This window comes from Triticum aestivum, chromosome 7B, assembly GCF_018294505.1.
Source record: "Triticum aestivum cultivar Chinese Spring chromosome 7B, IWGSC CS RefSeq v2.1, whole genome shotgun sequence".
Classification (NCBI taxonomy): domain Eukaryota; kingdom Viridiplantae; phylum Streptophyta; class Magnoliopsida; order Poales; family Poaceae; genus Triticum; species Triticum aestivum.
In genome coordinates, this window is record NC_057813.1 from 442,180,394 (window position 1) to 442,189,369 (window position 8,976).

The following is an 8,976-nucleotide window of genomic DNA, read 5'->3' on the forward strand; positions in this document are numbered from 1 at the left end:
TTGCATTTCGGTCCCACTGAAAACCCTAACGGTCACATTGTTTGCTAAATCGGTCTGACCGAGTTTAACGATTCGGTCCCACCGAGTTTGGCAGATTGTGTGTAACGGTTAGATTTTGTGTGGAGGCTATATATATACCCCTCCACCTCCTCTTCATTCGTGGAGAGAGCCATCAGAACGAACCTACACTTCCAACTTACCATTTCTGAGAGAGAACCACCTACTCATGTGTTGAGGCCAAGATATTCCATTCCTACCATATGAATCTTGATCTCTAGCCTTCCCAAGTTGCTTTCCACTCAAATCTTCTTTCCACCAGATCCAAACCCATTGAGAGAGAGTTGAGTGTTGGGGAGACTATCATTTGAAGCACAAGAGCAAGGAGTTCATCACCAACACACCATTTGTTGATTCTTGGAGAGTGGTGTCTCCTAGATTGGCTAGGTGTCACTTGGGAGCCTCCGACAAGATTGTGGAGTTGAACCAAGGAGTTTGTAAGGGCAAGGAGATCACCTACTTCGTGAAGATCTACCGCTAGTGAGGCAAGTCCTTCGTGGGCGACGACCATGGTGGGATAGACAAGGTTGCTTCTTCGTGGACCCTTCTTGGGTGGAGCCCTCCGTGGACTCGCGCAGCCGTTATCCTTCGTGGGTTGAAGTCTCCATCAACGTGGATGTACGATAGCACCACCTATCGGAACCACGCCAAAAACATCCGTGTCTCCAATTGCGTTTGAATCCTCCAAACCCTTCCCTTTACTTTCTTGCAAGTTGCATTCTTTACTTTCCGCTGCTCATATACTCTTTGCATGCTTGCTTGATATGTATTGTCATTGTTGAAATTGTGCTCCAACTCCACTTAAACCCAAAAATCTTAAAAACTGCAACTTTGGTACTTAGTGTCTAATCACCCCCCTCTAGACACCTCTTCTCAAGGTCCTACAAGTGGTATCAGAGCATTGGTCTCCATTGCTTTGGTTTAATCACCATTGGAGGAAGATGGATGAGTCTACTATTGGGAGTATTAGACATAGAGTGCCTACTCTTGATGGAGAGTATTTTCATGAGTGGAAAAATGAGATGCTTGTTATTTTCAATCAATATCATTTTAACAAGTACATTGCTAGTCCTTGTGCACCTTATGTTGATCCTATGCATCCTACCCATGACGAGTCAATTGAGATGATTAGGAATCTTAGAACAGCCAATCTTATCATTAGAGGATTGCCTAGAAACTTGCTTGGATGTTTGCCTACTTTTAAGTGTGCCTACACCATATGGAAATTTCTTGAGGAACGATTTCCCGATTATTCCTTGAAAAATCTTGATGAAATTCTCCATAAGTCTATTGCCTTGAGTAAGATGAACACTAGTGATCCTATGTTTGGTGATCGTCTATTTGAGCTTACAAACCTTATGCGTGCCAAAGGAAACGTTGGTATCATTAGTGACATTATTTCCAAAGCTATAAAAATTCATAAGCAAGATTATCAAACTCATTCTAATGAATCACCCTCTCTAGGACTTGATCCACCACACGACGATGTTGAACATGGATACTATGATGAGGATGATGAGAGTGACTTCGATCTTGATGATGCAATGAGACATTTTGGTCTTATGGCAAATCTTCGGGGATATATGTCAGGAGGAAAGGAATGGGTTCTTGATAGTGGATGTACCGATCACATGACCGGAGATAAAGACATGTTCCGTGAGCTTGCGGATAATGATAGTCCTCGAAAGTATGTTACCTTCGGTGACAACTCAAAGGGTAAGGTGGTTGGCCTCGGTAAGGTGGCTATATCACATGATATCTCCATACGAAATGTCATGCTCGTTGAATCTCTTGGTTACAACTTACTTTCAGTATCTAGACTTGCTGATTTCGGTTTCAATGTTCTATTTACTGAAGTAGATTGCCAAGTGTTTCATCGAGATAATCATAAAATGGTCTTTACCGGTGTGCGTAGAGGTGATCTATACATTGTTGATTTCACCAAAAAGGCTCAACCTAAAACTTGCTTCATTGCTAAATCCTCAAAAGGTTGGTTATGGCATAGACGACTAGGTCATGTTGGTATGCGAAACCTTGACAATCTTATTAAAGGAAATCATATCCTTGGAGTTAATGATGTCATATTTGATAAGGATAGACTTTGCAGCGCCTATCAGGCAGGTAAACAGGTTGGAGGAAGGCATCCCGTGAAGAACATCATGACTACAAGGAGGCCACTCGAGCTACTTCACATGGATCTCTTTGGTCCCAACTCTTATAAGAGTCTCAGTGGAAATTCTTTTGGTCTAGTTATAGTCGATGATTTTTCAAGATTTACGTGGGTGTTCTTTCTCGATGATAAATCGCAGGTCCAAAAGATCTTCAAAAACTTTGCGAGGAAGGCTCAAAATCAATTTGAAGTGAAGATCAAGAAGGTTCGCAGCGACAATGGAACGGAGTTCAAGAGCGCAAATGTGGACACCTTTCTCGACGAAGAAGGGATTTCACACGAGTTCTCGGCTACGTACACACCTCAACAAAACGGAGTTGTTGAGAGGAAGAATCGGACGCTCATCGAAATGGCGAGAATGATGCTTGATGAGTACAAGACGCCGAAGCACTTTTGGGCAGAAGCGGTTGAGACAGCTTGTCATGCAACAAATCGCTTGTATCTTCACAAGCTACTCGGCAAGACGGCATACGAGCTCCTCACCGGTAACAAAACCCAAGTTGGATACTTTCGAGTATTCGGCTCCAAGTGCTACATTCTTGAGAAGCATCATCGCTCTAAATTTGCTCCTAAGTCTCATGAAGGTTTCCTACTAGGTTATGGCTAAAACTCTCACACTTACCGTGTCTACAACAATTTCACCTGAAAGGTTGAAGAGACGGTAGATGTGAAGTTTGATGAATCTAACGGCTCGCAAGTAGAGCAATTGCCAATTGATGTAGGAGACAAAGATCCTTCGGAAGCAATCCAAGACTTGTCTATTGGCAAGGTTCGTCCAACGGAGGTGAAGGAGAGTACCTCGTCCGTCCAAGTGGAAGCTTCAACTTCACGACATGGTGAACCAAGAGTTGATACGGAAGCATCCACAAGCGGGACACACCAAGATGAAGGAAACGAGGAAGTGCATCAAGATGAACGTCAACAACCTCCTTCTCCACCACGACAAGAGAACGACAATGCTAACAATGAGGAAGGCCAAGAAGAAGAAGAACAAGATGAAGAAGATGTTCAACGAAGACCCAAGCAAAAGCTTTCACGAGTTCGAGCAAGAGTTGCTAAAGATCACCCCGTTGAGCAAATCTACAATGACATTCAAACTGGGAGAATCACTCGCTCTAAAACTCGTTTAGCTAACTTTTGTGAAAACTATTCTTTCATCTCTAGCATTGAACCTATGAAGGTCGAAGAAGCATTGGAAGATCCGGATTGGATAAATGCTATGCATGAAGCGCTACATAACTTTGAGAGGAATCAAGTTTGGACTTTGGTTGAGAAGCCCGACAACAACCACAACGTCATCGGTACCAAATGGGTGTTTCGCAACAAGCAAGATGAAGATGGACAAGTAGTTCACAACAAGGAACTTCTTGTCGCCCAAGGCTACACACAAGTCGAAGGTATGGACTATGGTGAGACTTACGCCCCCGTTGCTAGACTTGAGTCCATTCGCATCTTACTTGCCTATGCTAATCATCATGATATCACCTTGTACCAAATGGACATTAAAAGTGCTTTTCTAAATGGTGAAATAGAGGAGTAAGTTTCTGTTAAGCAACCTCCCGGCTTTGTCAATCCTAAGAAACCCAATCATGTTTACAAACTTCACAAAGCTCTTTATGGTCTTAAACAAGCTCCTAGAGCGTGGTATAAATGCTTGACCAAGTTCCTTATTGAAAAAGGCTTTGAAATTGGGAAAATTGATTCTACTCTTTTTACTAAAAGGGTTAATGGAGAATTATTTGTGTGCCAAATTTATGTTGATGATATCATATTTGGTTCAACTAACCCTCATTTTAGTGAAAAGTTTGGGAAGCTAATGTCGCAGAAGTTTGAGATGTCCATGATGAGTGAACTCAAATTCTTCCTTGGGTTGCAAATCAAGCAAACTAAGGAAGGTACCTTTGTTTCTCAAACAAAGTACACCAAGGACTTATTCAAGAAGTTCAATATGCAAGAATGCAAAGGTATGTCTACACCCATGCCTACTAGTGGACATAACGACATGACCAAAGATGGTGAACCGGTTGATCAAAAGGTTTATCGCTCTATGATCGGTTCATTGTTATATCTATGTGCTTCACGTCCCGATATCATGCTAAGTGTGTGCATGTGCGCACGATATCAAGCTGCTCCTAAGGAATGTCATCTTAAGGCCGTGAAAAGGATAGTGAGATACTTAATCCATACACCAAACTTTGGCATTTGGTATCCTAAGAGGGCCTCTTTCGATCTTGTTGGCTATTCCGACTCGGACTATGCCGAAGACAAGGTTGATAGAAAGTCCACTTCGGGTACTTTTCAATTTCTTGGTAGATCTCTTGTGTCTTGTTCCTCCAAGAAACAAAACTCGGTATCCTTATCCACCACCGAAGCTGAATATATTGCCGCTGGTTCATGTTGTGCTCAATTACTTTGGATGACCCAAACTCTTAAGGATTATGGGATATATGTGAGACATGTTCCATTGCTTTGTGACAATGAAAGTGCTATTAAAATTGGTCATAATCCTGTGCAACATTCTCGAACTAAGCATATTGAAGTTCGTCATCATTTCATTCGAGATCATTTTGCTAAGGGTGATATTGATCTTAAGCATGTTCGCACCGAAAAGCAATTAGCGGACATATTCACTAAACCTCTTGATGAGAAAGTGCTTTGCAGGTTAAGAGGAGAATTGAACATCATTGATGCTTCAAACTTGGAGTAGAAACTCCATTGGATACATGCAAGACATGAGCTTATGACTAATCCTTGATATTTCTCTTATGATGAAAATCTTGTGTCTTGGATATATTTGCATCTTGCATGTTATCTAACCCATATAGGTACTTGGTGGAATCAAATTCCTTGAGATTGTAATCTACTCATATCTTGAGCAATCTCTACATCACCAAGACTCTACACTATGGTGGTTGAAGACAAGGAAGCACGAAACCCCTCCAAACATATCCTTTGACAAATTCTATATTGAACTTCATGAGTGTCGTTTTTGGATACACAAGTGCTCCTCCTTGCCAAAACTAACCCATGTAGGTAGATGGACTAAAATTCCAAGTGGTGCTCCAAACTCTTGATGAGCTACATCAACCTTGAGCAACCCACACAAGCTCAACTACATGAACTACACCACCAACCAAGGTATGTCATTCCATCTTAGAGAAGCTTTACTCCAAGTCATGAGCTAAAGCAACTCGACAAGATGTGAATACATCAAAATGCTTAAACGAAAAATGGCAACCCCATTTTGAGCTTAAACAATGAGTATGACCTATGATCAAGTGATCTCACTTGACTCCTAGGTCAATATACTCTAACATAGGTGACTTTGTCGTCGACCATCTCTAGATGAAGTTCTTTTGTGTAATTTTCTGTGTCTTTGCATTTGTCTCATGCATATTTGTTTCCCCTTTCAAAAAAAACTTTATCTAGATTTCTTTCTTTCTGTTTGTTCTGCATTTTCTGCATTCCAATTCATTGCACATCTTTCAGTAAATTCCTTGCAAATCTTTGTGAGATCTTACTAGACTAGTGAGCTGAGGTGACAAGGGTTTTCCCTGCGATGAACTCGGTTTCACCGGTTTGTTATTTTCGGCCCAACCGAATCCTCTTGGTACTACCAAAATATACCACTCGGTGCCACTGATTTCATAACAGGAAAAACTCTTTGCCACATATTTTGTGTTTCTTCTGATCCAGCTCCACTCAATGAATCTTATCATCTACAAGCATCACATTTTTATCATTGCTTTGTTCTGTGTCTCAAGGACCAAACCCATTCGACAGATTCCAGAAGATACTTCTTGGAAATTGATGTCAAAGGGGGAGAGAGAGAACATCAAAGCTTATCTTCTGAAGAAAGCATCAAAGCTTATCACCTTCCTTCTTAAGGGGGAAAGAGACTTAAGGGGGAGAGAGACCCTCAAAAGGAGAGAGAGATCTCCAGGGGGAGAGGATAGAAAGTATTTCTCAAGGATCCCAGATGCTTGGTGTTCAAGAGGAGAGATGTCCACATGTCTTCTTGAGGGGAGAGACATGTTCATATGTTCTGTTATGCTTACTTGCATTAGCATACATTAGCTCTAAACATTAGCTCTGATCATCATTCTTATCTTTCAGCTCTGTTTTCTTTCAAGCTCTGATTTTCTATTCCCTATCTTCTCCCAGTATCCCATGTTAGATTCAGGGGGAGCAAGACATCTAAGGGAAAGAGATCATTTAAATTCATTGCATATCTTTACTCTTGGGGACATGTCTAATTCAATGTGGTACTCAGTATTCACTCTCTACATGTCATCCCAGTCTTGGTATTCTTGTGGTTTCTTCTATTTGCATTGGCTAGTAGATGCATATGTGTTATCTAACCTTGTTTACACAGGTTCATTTCATCCTAAGACAACTCAGGACTACAAGGTAAGTATATGCATCACAATCATGTGTATGAGGAATTCTTGCTGATGTACATATTGTTTGCAAGAAGAACTCATGAGCATGAAAGTATTTCCTTTAACATCCTTTGCTCTGATGCATATGGCCAAGATAGATGTAACACATTGCCTGCTCTATCATGTTTATGATCTCACATGCTTCTATGTTCCATACTCACATGATTGCATACATGTAGGGGGAGCCTATGCTTGTTACATGTATTTCCAAAGCTTTGCTTGCTATTCTTTATATCTTTATCTAAAGCTTTGATGTATGTTGCCATCAATTACCAAAAAGGGGGAGATTGAAAGCACAAGTTCTCCCTAGGTGGTTTTGGTAATTAATGTCAACATATCTTTTGTTGGACTAACACTTTTATCTAGCATGTTTCAGATAAGTTCAACAACGGAGTGGCATGGACTAAAGGATGTGGGAACTCCTTCAAGATGCTAAGGACAAAGGATTGTCTCAAGCTTCAAGCTCAAGACTCTTCATTTTACATTTTAGTGGTCCAAGATCACATTGAGTCTATAGGAAAAGCCAATACTATCAAGGAGGGATGAGGTGTTGCTTAATGAGCCTCTTGCTTCAATGTGCTTCGTGATATGCTCCAAAACCCTCAACTACTTTCCCACTTCCACAGATGACCTAAACCCTAAGCCAAAATTGGTCACACCGAAATTTCCTATCCGGCGCCACCGATTCCACGAGTCATAGCCACTGCCACAAACCCTAAGCAAATCGGTCTTACCGATAGGGATCTCAGTTTCACCGAGATGGGATTGTAATCTCTCTGTGTGTGTCCATTATCAAATCGGTCTCACCGGGTTTGAGAAATCGGTACTACCGAGATTACAATGCAAACTCTCTGGAAACTTATTACCAAAATCAGTCCCACCGAGTTTGAGTTATCGGTCCCACCGAGTTTACCTGACCAACTCTCTGGAAAGCTTATTACCAAATCGGTCTCACCGAGTTTGCGTAATCGGTCTTACCGAGATTACGTTATGCCCTAACCCTAACTGAATCAGTCTCACCGAGTTGCATTTCGGTCCCACTGAAAACCCTAACGGTCACATTGTTTGCTAAATCGGTCTGACCGAGTTTAACGATTCGGTCCCACCGAGTTTGGCAGATTGTGTGTAACGGTTAGATTTTGTGTGGAGGCTATATATATACCCCTCCACCTCCTCTTCATTCGTGGAGAGAGCCATCAGAACGAACCTACACTTCCAACTTACCATTTCTGAGAGAGAACCACCTACTCATGTGTTGAGGCCAAGATATTCCATTCCTACCATATGAATCTTGATCTCTAGCCTTCCCAAGTTGCTTTCCACTCAAATCTTCTTTCCACCAGATCCAAACCCATTGAGAGAGAGTTGAGTGTTGGGGAGACTATCATTTGAAGCACAAGAGCAAGGAGTTCATCACCAACACACCATTTGTTGATTCTTGGAGAGTGGTGTCTCCTAGATTGGCTAGGTGTCACTTGGGAGCCTCCGACAAGATTGTGGAGTTGAACCAAGGAGTTTGTAAGGGCAAGGAGATTGCCTACTTCGTGAAGATCTACCGCTAGTGAGGCAAGTCCTTCGTGGGCGACGGCCATGGTGGGATAGACAAGGTTGCTTCTTCGTGGACCCTTCTTGGGTGGAGCCCTCCATGGACTCGCGCAGCCATTACCCTTCGTGGGTTGAAGTCTCCATCAACGTGGATGTACGATAGCACCACCTATCGGAACCACGCCAAAAACATCCGTGTCTCCAATTGCGTTTGAATCCTCGAAACCCTTCCCTTTACTTTCTTGCAAGTTGCATGCTTTACTTTCCGCTGCTCATATACTCTTTGCATGCTTGCTTGATATGTATTGTCATTGTTGAAATTGTGCTCCAACTCCACTTAAACCCAAAAATCTTAAAAACTGCAACTTTGGTACTTAGTGTCTAATCACCCCCTCTAGACACCTCTTCTCAAGGTCCTACAGAGACATACGAATATATATATATATATATATATATATATAGAGAGAGAGAGAGAGAGAGAGAGATTGAGTGAGCATGGCCCACCATGAGGTCAAAAGAGTGGCGGCGGCTTGGATGGACTGACCTTGATAGACAATCTGCGTGAGAGAGTATAGAGTGTGTCGATCGAGGCCCGAACAGGGAGATATATCATTTGTGTGTGAAAGAAAATGAGGTTAAACGAGACTCAGATAAAGAGAGCGAGATTGAGCGAGTGTGGCCCGCCATGCGGAAGAAAGAGTGAGACAGTCTCGAGGGAGTGACCTAGATATACAACGTGCATGTGTGCGCACGAGAGGTTGG